Here is a 16,478-nt window from a genome sequence, read left to right as displayed (position 1 = left end):
TGCAATAATTACATGACGACATGGGGCTGAATTTGTGAATGTTTACACTTCGTTGTAAGCGCATCTGCATGTCACTCAGTGGCGAACATGTTTTTGGTATTAATTAAATAGCTCTGCACAGTATTCATCTTCACAACAAGGGTAAGTAGCAGAATATGTTAATGAAGGCATAAGTAGGTCAAATGGGTCTACTTCAGAAGACTGAAAAAACAAAAGACTGAAAATTCAAAATACTGAATGATGGAATTTGCCCCTTCTCTACTGTTGTGCGATCTTGGAGTTGGTATATATAGTTAGAAGGGTACATGGAGGGGTCAGCCCCCCCCCCCACATGAGGTGGCAGGGGGGCTTGCCCCTGCATTAAAAATGTGTTCAGTATTTTGAATATTTAGTCTTTTGGTTTGTCAGTCTTCTGAAGTAGACCCGATCAAATACATGCTGACAAAGCAGTTCAATGTGGTGGGGCAATTCAGGAATGTATGAAAGTTTTGTTTACATTCCTCATTACCTTTTGGACTTAATTCCAATACTCTTTGGAATACAGCCACAAACACACTTAGAAGAAAATGTTAGAGGTTTCTGCTGCTATTATTAACCTGTATATAAAACAGGCTTTAACACAAAGTACTTCTGACAGACCTTGGCCTTTAAGGAGAAGAAAATTCAGAACCTCTTTAACTTATCATGGACTTTATGATACAGAAATTTTGGACTGCTACAGTGTGGACTGGGATGCCTTAGAGGGAAATGATGAACATTTAAATGGGAAGAAATGAATGATTACCCTCATATGCAAGTCTTGGCCTACACTAAGAAAAATGTAGCTACACATGTATAGTTATACATGAATGTCAGCTTAACTCATGAGCAATATATATATATCTATATATATATATCTATCTATATATATATATATATATATAAAACATAAATATTAATCTGTCTGATACTGTGCATCATGCATTGAATTTAACCAAATGTATACACTACAACAGTGACCAGGGCTATTTTAGCATCATTTGCATAAGTTTATGGGCAAGCAGTAATTACCAAGTCATAGGACTGCATTACTAAAAATACAACATAAATACAGTGAGGATCAAGAAATACATAACAATATAATTTTTTAAATTGATCAGAATGAAAAAATATTATATATACTTTTGATTAAAGCAAGTATCTGCATAAACAAGCATAAGCTATGTGTTCTGCCCATCAGGCCTAGGCAACCCTAAGTCACAAAGAAATGTGTAAAGGGCAGGGCACAGTCATCCTCACTTGCATAGGGTAAAAGATGAGGGGAGTTACAGGAAGGCAAGCCTGACACCAAAGAAATGAGTGTGTGTGAGTGAGAAATCAGGTTAACAGTATCCTTAATCAGAGCCAAGTGCAACAGATGTAAATCATTTAGTAGTAATGTTTATAGATGTGTGTGCATGTCTGCACAAGGTGGTATGTCCAAGATACATTTTAATATGTGTGGATCAGCTGAAACATAATCAAAACAGTTGTGCTAGCACAATGCCCTAGCATCCTGGACAGGTGTGAGCCATGAATGGTAGAGGATTCTGTTCACAGTTGTCACTCCCGACCATTAGAACTTCCTCTGCCAGGAGTTGCACTGCTAGTTCCATTGCTCTGGCTAGAAATCTAGGTGCTATATGAACATGAATGATGTTTTCTGGATGAGCTCGTATCACAACTACATCCTTGACCACAACCATTTGGCCTACCATGTCTGGGTGTGGACACCACAATCACTGACAGAATAGTAGAAGTAGTGCCACTGCAGGAGCAGGATCTTGCATGGCCACATTGGCTAACACCTGATGATTTAGCAGCTCTCGGACCACGTGGATGCTGACCCTCCCCAAGAGATGTTCTATAACAGGCACTGCATGATCCAGTGCATAATTCTTCTGGTCCAAGGAGTCAATCACACAGTTCAGGCAGTCTCATATGTCAGAATGCACAACATTCAGTAGTCTCGCTATCTCTTCTGAGGGTCTGTTGGAATGTGCCTGTGCCTCTGTGATTTGCCTACACATATTTTGTGTAGCACCTGCTAACACCCTAACATCAGGGGGAGAAGGGTAGACAGCAAGCTTCTTCTGAGCACCTCTAATGATATCCCTGTGTAGTATTTCTCAGACATGATAGCTATGGGGAGACTCTGCCAGCTCTGCAGCTAGAGTAACAACACTACCTTGATCAGCGTCACCCTCAACCTGTCCTATCTCTGATGGCTCTATGTCATGGGTATGCATAGGCATAGTGACCATGTCCAAACTCTGGCCAGGAGATGTGAGAGCCACAACCTCAGTGTCAGCCTGACCCTCTGCATCTCCAGACTGTGCCTGATCAAGACTGCATTAGAATCATGGCTACACACCCCCTACTTATATATACTAACTCTGAGATTGCACAATGAGGCACACACAAGCAACTCACTCCCACACATTATACACACCCTCACACACACATCACAGTCAAAACATACACTGACAGACACTAAAGCCACTAACCAACAGACATACACATACATACCTAAACTCACATCTTACCATTCACACACCACAACACCAGAAGCGCTAATTGAAAATCTCTGTACTTTGGGATTTTGAATTTTGTGCTACTGGTTTACCGGTATTTCAAGACTTCGGTATTTTAATTTCGAAATAATGAAATTCGGGATTTCAGTATTATGAAATTAAAAAGGGAACCAATATACACACATATGTAAATAACAGATACACGATGACATACCTGGAGCATCAGCAGTAGACACCCTTTAGTTATCCTCCATCTCAGAACAAGTACTACACTGGGAACCACCGATGAGCCTTCCAGATCCTATACAGTGGACAGAAACTCCAGTCTCAGTGAGTTGTCACAGGACCACCACCAGTAGCCCTGTGTTCCCATGATATAGCACTGTTTTTTTCTTTGCCTTGGTGACCATGTCACTGGCCCAGTGTCTGATGTGTTTGTACTCACAGCTATGGGCACTCACAGCACTGACATCATTAACCACCTGTGGGAAGAGACAGTCACAGAAGAGCTTGCCAGTTAGGATTTTTTTTGATATGCATGATCCATGTTGATGGACTGCTTGCTGTCTCACCTCATTCTCATCAGCTGAGAATGCAGGATTACATGGCCCAGATTTATTTGGAGCCATATGTATGGTATGAAAAAAGAACAAAATAAATATATGTTTCAGCAAAAGAAGCAAAGTGACTGGCAACAAAACAAATATGCATGTATGCAAGCATCTTTAACAGAAATAACTTAATACTGTATAGGAATACACACATGTAATACATAACTAGAAAACAACCCTCCACCCAAAATAAATAAATAAAAAAAAAAAAAAAAAAAAAAAAAACTCAATGGCAAACCACCTGCTAAGGATGAAAAAAACTTGTAACTCTGGAATAGAAAGCAGCATTAAAAATTAGTCAAAGTGTAGGGAATTTAAAATGTTACCATTTGTGATAACTTTTGCTGATGTCATGCATATATAATAGGCTTAACACAGGTGTTCTAAAAGGTAACATTGATATTGGTACTAATCATGTAAGACTTTTTTCCCACATGTACTCATTATCAGATTAACGTTGCTATAAAGACATGTAACATTAGTTGAGGATATTTCAAATAACTGCTATATCTTCTATAACAACAGCAATGAACAAACTGCAGACATCAAGCAATGCTATCTGAAATAATAATTCATCAAAAATGTTAAAATAATTTAATTTGTAATGAAACATAACATACCTTGACAGGATTTATAATAAAGTCAAAAAAGGTAGTGCAATTGCAGCACTATCTCAAGTTGGAGAATTCAAGCACTCTCCCCTACTATGATACAAGTGCCTAAGCACCAGGATGTGCTTATATGGTGAAGATTAACCCCTCCTGGACATTGTGAATATGTAAACCAGATGTCAACTCATTACTATTCATGAATCACTCAATCTGCTCAAACTGCTGTACAGGTAGACATCATTGTGAGGTCCTACACAATGCCATGCACACACCTTATGTGTGTATTGTAGCAAGATTTTTCATATGTGCCTAGTGCACTATGTTTGTTAACACAAAAAGCCTTGATTGTACCAAATGTTTTGCAGTTCTTTCTGGGAAGGTCTGAGCATGTTTGGTCTGATTATGAAACACATTAGGGAACAAGCTTCGGGTCTATACCCTCCATACTCTGAAAGACTTCATAACAAAAATCTGGCTCTGTTCTTGCTCAAAACCTGGATAAACTATTGTATATCCTTAAATGTAAACAAGTACCCTTTCATTCCTTATACCTCCTTACTCTCTCTTTTTCACTGACTTTCTTACTGCTATTTAGTTCTCTTCCCTGACTTTCTCTCTAAATATACTACAAGCCTGTTTCCCTCATTTCATATTGCAATTCTTGCTTGCATTAGACCAACTTACCTTTAATTTCTCTACAAACTGTCAAAAATTTCTGATTATTAAATGATTGTCATATATCTTGTATCAATTCTTTACCAATGTTTTTATTATGTCTAATTTGTTATAATTATTTAAAATGCAGATGTTTTTGTTTTATTTTTGAAGATTGTATAATTATTTTTCTTAAAATGTTTTGTATTAATTTGGAGCTTTTCTTCCTGGGCCTCTGCTGAAAACTGGTCTCTACCCAGTTGGACTTTCCAGGTAAAAAATGTTGATAAATAAATAAGTAAATAATTAAATAATGCTGGTGGAATCCTGGAGGTTTGTGTGGAGCATGCTTCATTACAGAAGTGATAATTGCAACATCCCATATTGTGTACATTTAGCTCTGTACCCTGTTCAACATATGATAATAACTGTCTCCTCATAGCACTGTCAGCTTGTCCTTGCATATTATGGGGAGGCTAGGCACATTAGCATGAGGAGAAGCAGATTAATGTGGCCAAAGTCAAAAACTCACTAGTTTTTGCCATATGGCATGAACTGACATTTCCTATCACTTACTACTGCTCAGTGCTAGACATTATGCACATGCTGAGGATAAAGAATGATGAGGTAGAAGGGGGGAAGAGAGAGAGACATAGAAAGTGTTATCTTTACGGGTCATTTCTGCACATATTTGCAGTGTGTTACTCTTTCGGTTGTCAGCTGTCCTGCTATATACAACAAAATGTTCCCAATAAGGAGCAAGTAGAAGTAGGAAAGTAGAATCATGTTAAAGACAGAAGCAGGATAATTATGGGTTAAAAACATATAAAGCCAAACAGCTATACACAATAGTAATATTAAAACATTAAATAATAGTTTGACATACTTCTGGATTCGAACCCTTTGCACTATGCAAAAAGCAGTCTACAGACCTGAGCATTACCTCTGCACACCACAGAGGAAGTCATGCTTTACAAAGTTAGAATTACACATTTGAACAGACACTGACACCAGATTGAAACTAGACTGTGAGCATCAGTCTTTATCACTGTAATGACAAATGTAACATCCCATAAGGTGTACTCTAGACCCAGCAACCTAATAAATTTAGAGTAAACATCTCACAATAGTGCCTTTGGTGTGTATTTCGATAGCACAGTGGTGATAAGAACATTTATGCAAAGATAAGTGTACTAGTATAGTCTATGACAAAAACTCACCAGTTTTTGCTGTAGGGCATGAAACTCCATTAAAAGCCATTGAGCACTGTTGCACAATGCTTGACAAAAACGGAAGTGTATTTTTGGGCCATTTCTGGACACGTGCTGTGTGTGTGATTCTATTTTTTTGACCAGATTAAACATGTGAAAGGGGATTGCTTGAACAGTGGTGAAATGGGTGGCAAGCAGAGGGTAGGATACAGGGGGAAGAATAAAGGAATGTGCAGGATGGTAGTGGGAGAACACCATAGCTATCTACTTTTTCATAATATTAATGTATGCTTGTAACAAGAATTTGATGAATTTTGATAGGCAGCACATCAGAGCTGGATGACAACAATAGAATAATGTTGCATGGCCAGATAGACCAAATCAAATGTGTCAAGCAGACACATAGTTGAAGGGGAGAGCTATGTATGGGATGTAACTTTTTTGTGGGACAGGTGCCCATTTTTTATTTTTATTTTTTGTAGCGAGAGGACTGTTGGGGAAGGTGTTTAGAAATATGATTGTTAGGTAGATAGAGTATTAGGTGTTGGCATACAAGACATACAAGGCAGACAGGGATAGTAGTGGGCACAAAAGGTTGGGGTACACAATGACTGGGGATATGCAGGGGACATTGGAGGTGAATCTGTGTTCATCTTGAGTAGAGTGAGATTCTAGTCCTTACCCTGTGGACTGTTATCACTGTTTTCTGTTACAGATTATTTGGGTCTTTGCTGGACTTTGTTAGTGTGTATTGAATTCTGCTGTAAATATGCTGAAAGATAAAGCATAGAATAAAAGTTTGCTTAAATGTAGGTATAGAGCTTAGCAATGTAACATTGGCATCCATATTATGTGACATAGCTCTGGCTGAAATAAGTGAAATATAAGGGACATCTATTAATGGGCATTTTTTTATAAACTCAGCAATACATGCTCTCTTACAAGCTGTTTCCTAAAAAACATGTTTTCAGCAAAGAAGTTGACAGATAAGTGGACATTTTTTATAAATTAGCAGTAAATGCTTTTTACAAGATGTTTCTTGATCACAATATTAGAAAAAGCTTGACATACTTTTTCACAGATAAATGGACATAATCAGCAGAAAAAAACAATTTGTACTGCTTTCCCACAAGATATTTTCTTGAAAAACAAGTCTAAAAATACAAGTATCAGCAAACAGATGTTTCCATACAAAGTCCAAAAAGGAAAAAACAGGATCCAAGAAAAGTATAAAAAGACTGTGAAAAAGCAAGTTGTGTTAGAGGTATTTTGTAGGAACACACTTGTTCTGAGGTATTGTGTAGGAGAATAATCTTCCATGCTGATCATGAAGTAAAATTTTGTATATCTATGCTACAAGCTGTCAGAATAGTATGTGTCGTTTGTTATAAGAAAGTTATTTATTAGTAGCTGTGCTTACAGTAAAATAGTATTGCACTGCAAAGTATATTTTCTCATCAGTGCAGTTTGCAAGGCTTTGTGTTTTAAACAGACTGCAGGTATAGTCGTGCAAAACTTTGTCTTATAACCAGACTCTGATTCAGCAGTAAACAGCCAAGACTTTGTGTCTTAAGAAGACTTTGGTTTCAGCAGCATGCACAGCATGCGGTACCTAAATAAATACATTTTTCAGACTTGGCATTGATTTTGCAATTTGATGGAGGACCTTTTCTACTCTTCAGTTCTGGCACTGAAGCTCCTGTCCATGATATCCTTCACCAGCCCTGTCAGCTCCTGGTGGGTGACAAAATCTCTACCTCTAGTATTTTTCTAAGTTGGTCCCACTGCACCAGCAGTGCTACTTGAAGTATTTGGAGCAAGGTGACAGGATGAATTAAGTTGTATTTCTGTGCATTTTCTGAAGTTTTTTAATTATGACAGCTCAGAGTCTATTATCATGCATTGACTATTACTCAGTGATGTCATACAGACACCTACAATTTCATAAGAAGCACTACAACATGCCTCAAATACATGGACAGTTACCAGACATGAAGGCTGTCTAGATATGCACCTGTATTATCCATATCATTATTACTTTACTGAAATTATTAGAACAAATGTGTAAATCCTAGCATCTGTACTTACATAGGTTCATAGGTTCATGGGTGTGTACTAGGCTAATGTCCCTGGAGCCTTTACAAGCCTAGCCCATAGGATTACCCTGGCATCGTGCCACCCAACCTTAGTTTCCAGTGCCAGTAGAGTAGAGCCACTGGAGTGATCTCCGGGGTTAATTTTCTATTTTCCATCCACTCATCAAGATTTCTCTTGAAGAAGGCCAGTGAGGTGCTCTGTTTGACATGTATTGGAAGTCTATTCCATAGCATGGGCAGTCTCTGGGTTATGAACCTGTCTCTCCAGCACGTTCTGTTGATTGTGGTAATGAGTTTGAGGTCTCTGGAGTGTGTGGTGCAGAGGGATTGGGGTTTCTTTAGAAGTAGCATTTCTAACAGAGCTGGGTCAGACATGGCTTTGTAAGTCAAGCAGAGATCACCTCTAAGTAGGCGATATGAGATAGAGAATAGTTAGAGTATTTTTAGTCTGTCCATATAGAACAAGTGTATAAGGCCTAGGATCCTCTCTGTGAGGTATTTTTGTGGCCTCTTCAGTTGTTGCAGATGTCTAGTGAGGTACATGCCAAATGGGGCATTCTACTCGATGACTGGCCTAATGGGGGAAGAGTAGAGGGAGACAATGACCTCTTTCTTCCTGGATGCAAAACCCTTAGTAATGAGATGTGCCACATAGAAGGACTTTCTGACCACAGTGGTAGTATGGTGGTGAAAAGAGAGGTGGCTGTCAACCTGTGTTCCCAGATCTCTTATAACGCCTTCTGTGTTCAGTGGACTATCGATGTGGTAGTTCATGGGAGCTGGGTTTTTCCCAAAGGAGATGACAACACATTTTTTGGCATTGAGCTTAAAGCCATGGTTCTGACACCAGTCATTGGTCTCCATGAGGCCTTTCTTTAGGATGTCAACATCACTTGGGGAGTTAATAATGGCTCTCAACTTGCAATTGTCTGTGAACTTTGTCAGCCAGAGTCCATTTGTGTTGGACTGGACTTCTGAGAAGAAGGAACCAAACATAAGGGTACCCAGGACCAATCCCTGTGGGACTCCACTTGTGACTGGTCAGAGGTCTGATTTGGAGTCAGCTACTTTCACACTGTGGGTTCTATCTGTGAGCCAGTTTGCACCCCACCTAGTGATATAGGGGTTGATGCCTAGCTTAATAAGTTTTTCTTTGATTCCTGAGTGGGGAATGGTATCAAAGGCCTTGGTCAGATCAAGGTAGGCTGTATGAACCACCTTGCCTTCATCCACAGCTCTGGTGACTGACTCAAAGAAGTCAACCAAGTTGAGCAGGCATGATCTACCCTTTACAAAACCAAACTATGTGGGATCCAGTGTTTGGAGATTCCCTATATCCTTGTTTATTAGGTCCATGATGATGCATTCCATAGCTTTGCATGTCAGACTTGTCAGGCTAATGGGGCGATAGTTCCCAGGGTCTGGAGTCACTCCTCCTATGTGGAGAGGGATGACTATAGCAATCCGCCATTTGGTAGGAGCAAAGCCTGAGGTGAGGCTGTGATTAAACAGGGCACACAGGTGAGGTGCCAGTTCACTCTGTAGTTCATGTAGAACACAGCCAGGGATATTGTCAGGTTCCATAGAAGCTGAGTTCTTGGCTTGGACAGTGCTGTTTTAATCTGTGCAACAGTAATACTGGGTGCCTGGCAATCTACTGGTATTGTGATTGGTCCTTTGGGGGGGAGAGAGGGGTGAAGTTGGCACTGAATTGGTTGGTCAGTATACTGTCAATATCTGTTGGCTCAGTATAGGTGGTACCATTGTGCAGTAGCTCAGAACAAATCAGGGTATTGCCATGGAGGTTCTTTACATAACTATAGAAGGCCTTGTGGTTGTATTTACTATCTGCTGCAATTCTGTTTTCATTGCTAGCTTTAGAGGATTTGATGAGGGATCTCAACTTTTTGTTGAGGCTTATAAGGGAGCTTTTCCAGTCTTGGGACTTCACTTTATTCCACATCTGTTTCCTCCTTCAGTTGTATAGTTTGTTTATGGCAGGAGACCACCAGATTGGCTTCCTTTTTTTTTGGAGGAGAGTGTCTTGGTTCTATTGGGTATGGTGAGACCCATGCGTTTGTGTATGTGTTTGTACAGTGCATTGGTGTATGATTTGGTGGTCATGCAACTATTCTCTGTTTGCAGTGGTGCCGTGAAGTTAGCAACCTCTGTTCTTAGGAGCCCAAAGTTAGCTTTGGAGAAGTGTTTCATGGTGGTTACCTTTGCAGGAGGGTGTGGATTTCCAAGGTGATTAGTTTGCGGACGGATCTAACCTAGGGAGAGTTAACTATTGGTGTAAAGCAACGCTCACCCATGTTAGTAATGACCAGGTCAAGGATGTTGCTACCTCTAGTGGGAGTAAGAACAAGCTAGTCCAGGGCATTGGAATTAATGAATTCCAGGAAACATTGGGCAAGTGTATTGGTACATGAGTAGTTTTCCAAGTTAATGGAGGTGTAGTTGAAGGGGCCCAGTATAAGTGTGTTAGGTTGGACCCTAATATTCTCCAGGGTGCTTAAGAACATGGACTGAGTGTCTTGGGACATGGTTGGGGACCTATAACAGGCCACGTCCTGAATCGCTGTCTTACCCAATGTTAGCTGCACCTGAAGTATCTCTAATGCATTATGTTGGGCTACCAGTCTGGAGGTGTGCACATCCTTTATGAGTATGGAGACACCACCACCTTTGGAGCTTTGGTCCAAGTTCTGGGGCTGAAAGGTGTAGAATAAGTTATAGCCTGGTAGTGCAGGGATGCTTTCTGCTACCTTGAACCAGGTCTCTGTTACAGCACAAATGTTGACGTTCTCCATTTTAAGGATTGCTTTGAGTGAGTGCATTTTGAGATTTAGACTTCTAGCATTGAGCAGCATGACCCTCAGATTGCATTTGTTTGTAGCTGTTACAGTGATAATTTGGTCTTTGGAACACCACCTAAAAAAGGCACTATAGGGGTGGGAAGAGCCTTGGCCAGTATCCGGAAGCCCAGGGGTGACAGATGCAGGCCATCTCTGGCAAAGCATCGGGGTCTGTCAATCATGTCATCCCAGGCAGACAGATACTGAATCCCCTTAGAATGACACCAGAAACTTAGCCAATTGTTGAAATCAATCATTTTCTGCTTGTACTGTAGTATAATTCTGGGTGATGGTAGGATGCTGTGCTCAGGGCTAGTCGTACCTGCCTGGGCTACATAATCCAAGAGCTCCTCCATGTCTCTTTTCATGTAGTCCAGGGAGGTATGTCTCAGGTCATTCACACCCACATGTACAATGACAGAGTCGTATTTGTACCTGTTGTTGAGGGACCTGAGTGCATGCTTTATATGATGCATCCTGGCACCTGACAGGCAGCTGACTGTTACTTTCTCCTTATTCAGCCTAGTGAGTGGGACATCAGTGTGCCTCACTATCGAGTCACCTATGACTAGGGTGCTGGACATGCTGTTTTGCCCTAGGGCTTTGGTTGAGTGGCACACTGTTTAGGAGAGTTATGTGTCTCATGATTAGTGATGTGTTGTGGTGGTTGAGTGCATTTCTGCCTTGGAGGTCTCTGCTGTTTGGGTAGATTTTTATTGAGAGCCTCCGTGAAGGTGGGTGTGTGGTTTGTGTTTTTATGTGAAGGGAGTGCTGGTGTGTATTCTGGAGGGGTATGTGTTCCATGTGGTGTGGTGCAAGTGTTGACCTTCTCCTCTTGACCAGCTATTCCGATCTTGGCTGGAGAGTGCATGACTTCCAATTTGGATATATAAGTGCATATCTCGTAAGTCTGAGTGTTGGGAGGTAAGAGGAGAGGTTTGTCGGTGTACATGAGACACTTGCTACATTGCCTCAGGATGCCCAAGTTCACCAGGTTAACAGGAGAAAGCACAGGGAACTGACCTTTAGACATGCCTGGAGGGTGGGCATTAATAATAAGTACTGGAGCTGTTTCCTTGTAAAATGTTTAGTGCTGGCAGCACTTTTGTGTGCTACAATAATTGCTACAAAAAGTCTGATATGGTAAAATGGTAGACTAATAAGCTAGTAAAAGTGCAGGAGATGAGTGAACTAGCAGGTCTAATGGAAAGAGCAGACTTTGGCACCTCTCAGAAGCTTACAAACAGTCCTGGATACAGCAAATCTGTATCTGGACTAGACTAGTTACAGGAAAGGAGGGGAAACAAGTGCAATGTGGGCTTTTAAACCAGAAAGTTGAAAGAGATGGAAAAACTGCCCAACTGGCCAATAAATTACAATTTCTGGGCCAGAAACCACTCCTCTTATGGTAGATAGGCTACCTAGTGCTTATCACTCCCACTGACAAGCTAGAAGGCTTCCCTCCCACACAGAAAGGCTTGGTGGGTGCAGACGCTTACAAACAGTCTTGGATACAGCAAATCTGTATCTGGACTAGACTAGTTAATGTAAAAGCAAGAAACAAGCTTAGAATTATTTATTTATTTTGTTACAAAAAAGCAGCTAAAACTGCACTAAAAACAATTCAAGTGCAGTACAAGCTAGCACACTTGAGTGTGTAGCAATATTAAAACAATTTATTTAAAGTGTATTCTGACCTGAATTCAGTTATTGTTTAATTCAACTCTGAACAGTTAAAAAGTGCCAGAAAATATACTTATCAGCTGAGAAGCACACTCAGTCAGAACACAAAGTAAAGTGGAAAGGGAGAAAGGAGAAACAGAAGATAATTCAAGGTTACGGATCTAAATGTGTTGGCCTACTCAGATATTCTCACTGTGTTAGGTAGAATGAGCTAATGACAATAGACTTCGGTAGAGCTGGGATACAGCTGAACAAATGGGACTGGTAGGAGTGTCTGAAATCAAAATATGACCTCACTGTACTCGGTTGAGTGAGCAAATGAGATGGACCTAGGAGGAGTGTTCAAACACAAATTTACCGGTGGGGTGGGCGATTCCAAAGCCACCAAGATTAATACCACAACAAGAACAGGGAGTGAGGGTGGGAAACTAACTGCAGAGAAAAGAGAGATCACAATATTCAGTGAAGCTAATAAATAAAGAGAAAAATAAAATGCAGTATTATCTTTAACACAACATTCAATGAAACAAATAAATAAACAGAAAAATAAAATACAGTACTATCTTATAACACTGCAAGTTTGTACTTATCTCAGCTTGTAATGAAGTTGATGTAGGTATATAACAGTTAACCAAACAGCTCAAATATTCAGCTATTCAGCAGAATTAAATTCAGAGATAAGTGACTAAGACTTATAAGCACAGATAAACCCTGTAGGCTAAGAGTTCAACACAGAATATCAATGAAGTGAGAATAATAACCCCCACTAACTGCAGAGAAAAGAGAGATCACAATATTCAGTGAAGCAAATAACTAAAAATAAAAATAAAAATAAAATGCAGTATTATCTTTAACACAATATTCAATGAAACAAATAAATAAACAGAAAAATAAAATACAGTACTATCTTATAACACTACAAGTTTGTACTTATCTCAGCTTGTAATAAAGTTGATGTAGGTATATAACAGCTTAGCAAACAGCTCAAATATTCAGCTATTCAGCAGAAATAAATTCAGAGATAAGTGACTAAGACTTATAAGCACAGAGAAACCCTGCAGGTTAAGAGATCAACACCGAATATCAATGAAGTGAGAACAATAACCCCCACTTACTGCAGAGAGAAGAGAGATCACAATATTCAGTGAAGCAAATAAATAAAGAGAAAAATAAAATGCAGTACTATCTTTTACACAATATTAAATGAAACAAATAAATAAACAGAAAAATAAAATACAGGACTATCTTACAACACTACAAGTTTGCACTTATCTCAGCTTGTAATAAAGTTGATGTAGGTATATAACAGCTAACCAAACAGCTCAAATATTCAGCTATTCAGCAGAAATAGTAAAACATGAGTAAATATACGAAGCCATAAAGAAGCAAAGCCTAAAGCTGTGGTTAAGTATGCCTGTACTTACGTAATAAAACAATAATAAGTGCACAAAGACTACATCTGTGGTTAAGTATGCCTGTACTTTATGCATGCAGACCACAGGATTGGATCAGTATGCCTTTTTTACATAGTAAATCATGAGCTGTGGTTCACCGTGCCATTACTTACATAGTAAATTAGTAATAAATATATAAAGATGGTGTTCTATACCTTTATGTAGATAGTAAAAAATTAATAAAATAATGAGGACCAGAGCCAGGTTTCAGTTTACCTTTGCTTACATATTAAAAATTGTAATAATTAAATGAAGTCCAGATCTGTGGCAGTCAGACATGACTGTTGAAGGATAGTGTAACAAAATCAAAATAGGTGATGACAGCTGACAACAGTCCCTGATCTCATGTAGAAAAATGTGGAAAATGAGCTTGTTGATGATGATGATGATGATGAAACTGACCAACACATGCTGCTCGGCACTAAACTTTTACAGTGTACAGTGATCTGTTCATATGCTGAAACTGCATGCCCTGTAACTATCTCTTTACATCTGTCTATAAATCTGAAGTAGACTACAAGTTTCCTCTTTTTTCTTGTTTCACATTACTAATGGAGTGTTTTCTTTGCATTACTGAAACAATTTTACTTAACTTTTACTAACAAATTTGATATTGTGGGTCCACTTTTAGGAAAAGGTAATTCCACTTACAAATTTACACACTTGGTATTATAGGTCCTAAAAGGACTGAAGTAAAAACCCTTTTCTCATGTTGTTTCTCTTTAACTTGAGGGACATGGGACACTGTAGCCAAACGCCTGCAGAGTATGTAAACTGTAAGGGAATATAACTGGCTTCGGGAATATGAGAGCTTCCTGCTTATGTATATAAGGTTTGTATTTGTGAGTGTTCCCTTTCTTGTTTCAAATTACTTAAAGAGCAATTTCTTTGTTTTACTAAAATTATTTTACTTAATGTTTTGTGACAAAATTGGAGTTGTGGGTCTTCTTTTGGGCTGAGGTAGCTGCTCTTACAAACATATGCACTTGGTAATGTAGGTCCTAAAGGGACTGAGGTAATAAGATATTTTCTCACGTCTTCTCTCTTTAACTTGAGGGGCACTCTAGCCCAAAGTCCTGGGGTATCTGTAAGCTGTTATGGAATTCAACTGGTTTCAGAAAAGAGAATAGTTCCTGCTGGTGTGCATATAAGGCTTGTACTTGTGAGTGTTCCCTTTCTTGTTTCAAATTACTGAAAAAGCAATTTCTTTGCATTGCCAAAACTATTTTACTTAAATTCTACTGACAAACTTGGTGTTGTAGGTAAAACTTGGTATTGTAAGTACACTTTTAGGCTGAGTTATTTGCTCTTACAAACTTGCACACTTGTTTTTGTAGGTCTCAAAATGACTGAGATAATAGAACACGTTCTCACTTCTTTTCTCTTTAACTTAAAGGTCACTCTGGTCCAAAGACTTTTTGGCTCTCCCCGATGTTGGGGTTTGCAAGCTATTACAGAATACATTTGGATTCAGGAAAGTGTTTTCCAGTGATTTACTTCCTTTAAATAACAAATGTGAGTTGAGAAATGAAAATCAAAATGTAAAGTGTTTTTTACACTAATGCATATAACATTGGGCAGGATTCACGAAGCCTCCGTGTAAGAATTATAAGGCTTACACGGAGGCTGCAGTTAAACGGTGTGACGTCAGCATGTCATGCATATGCATGAGGGCATGCGGAATCACACCTAAGGCTAACACGGTCCGTGGAAGACAGTAGGGGACGTGGCCGTAGGGCGAGTCCTGCAAACGGACACGCCCCCAGAAGAGTAAAAGTCCCGAAAGTAAACCCCCACGACAGAGTCCGTGTAAATGTGAATAAACACAACACAACACATACACCCACAGACTATGAACATAAAATGTAGAAATGATGTTTGCCCGTGAGTGCGCTCGTTTGCGCGGGCGTGCCCAGCGCTTAGCCACAGTTAGCAGTCAGTGGAAAAGCATATAAGAACTAAATATGCAAAGTAAGGCAAGAAGCAATAGCGTAGCGGTAGAGACATCGGCTGAAGAACAGGCAGTCATGGTTAGAGCCCCCACAACATCAATTTTTATTTTTAGTGAAATAAGCACAAAACAAGTCCCTGACATATATGTACACATATAAAATTATATTTTATGTAAAATGTAATGAAATGGGCCATGTATTTTGAAGAAATGTGAGATAATAAAAAAAAAAAAATGTCAGATGTGCCTATAGCTGAGCTACAGTCTAACAAGTTGAGTACATCTGCCTGTAGGTGAGCAGTGTTTTAAAAGGTTTAAAATGAGTGCCCGTAGGTGAGCAGTGGTTTAACAGGTGTAAAATGAGTGCCCGGGGTTGACCTGAGCGTAATATGCGTGCTGACAGCCAAATGAAGCGTAAACCAGCGTAACCCGTTTGCGTGGAGCTGCGCGCCGCGCCAGCAAGCTAACCGACGGGCACCGTTGAGCAAGCTGTATCAAAACTGCCTTTACACAGACACACCTCCTAGCCTGTGTAGACAGACATAAAATATAAAAAGCAATAGCCAGGTTTGAACCCAGGATACCATGCACCATAGTCAAAGTACTGAACCACTAAGCCATGACAGCTGCACTTAGAAATGCAGTAATAGCATATATATTGGAATGAATAGAAAGAGGAGCATGACAAAGCAGGTTTTGTGAAGCTGATACAATTCCAAAATGGCCAATCACAGATAAGTGCGGGAAAAACGGCATATATAAACCCCATAGGTGGGAATACACAGCATAACCGATTG

Source organism: Protopterus annectens, chromosome 2.part2 (genome assembly GCF_019279795.1).
Source record: "Protopterus annectens isolate FY-2018-M chromosome 2.part2, PAN1.0, whole genome shotgun sequence".
NCBI classification, from domain to species: domain Eukaryota; kingdom Metazoa; phylum Chordata; order Ceratodontiformes; family Protopteridae; genus Protopterus; species Protopterus annectens.
The sequence above is the reverse complement of the archived record's forward strand: the minus strand, read 5'-3'. Positions refer to the sequence as shown.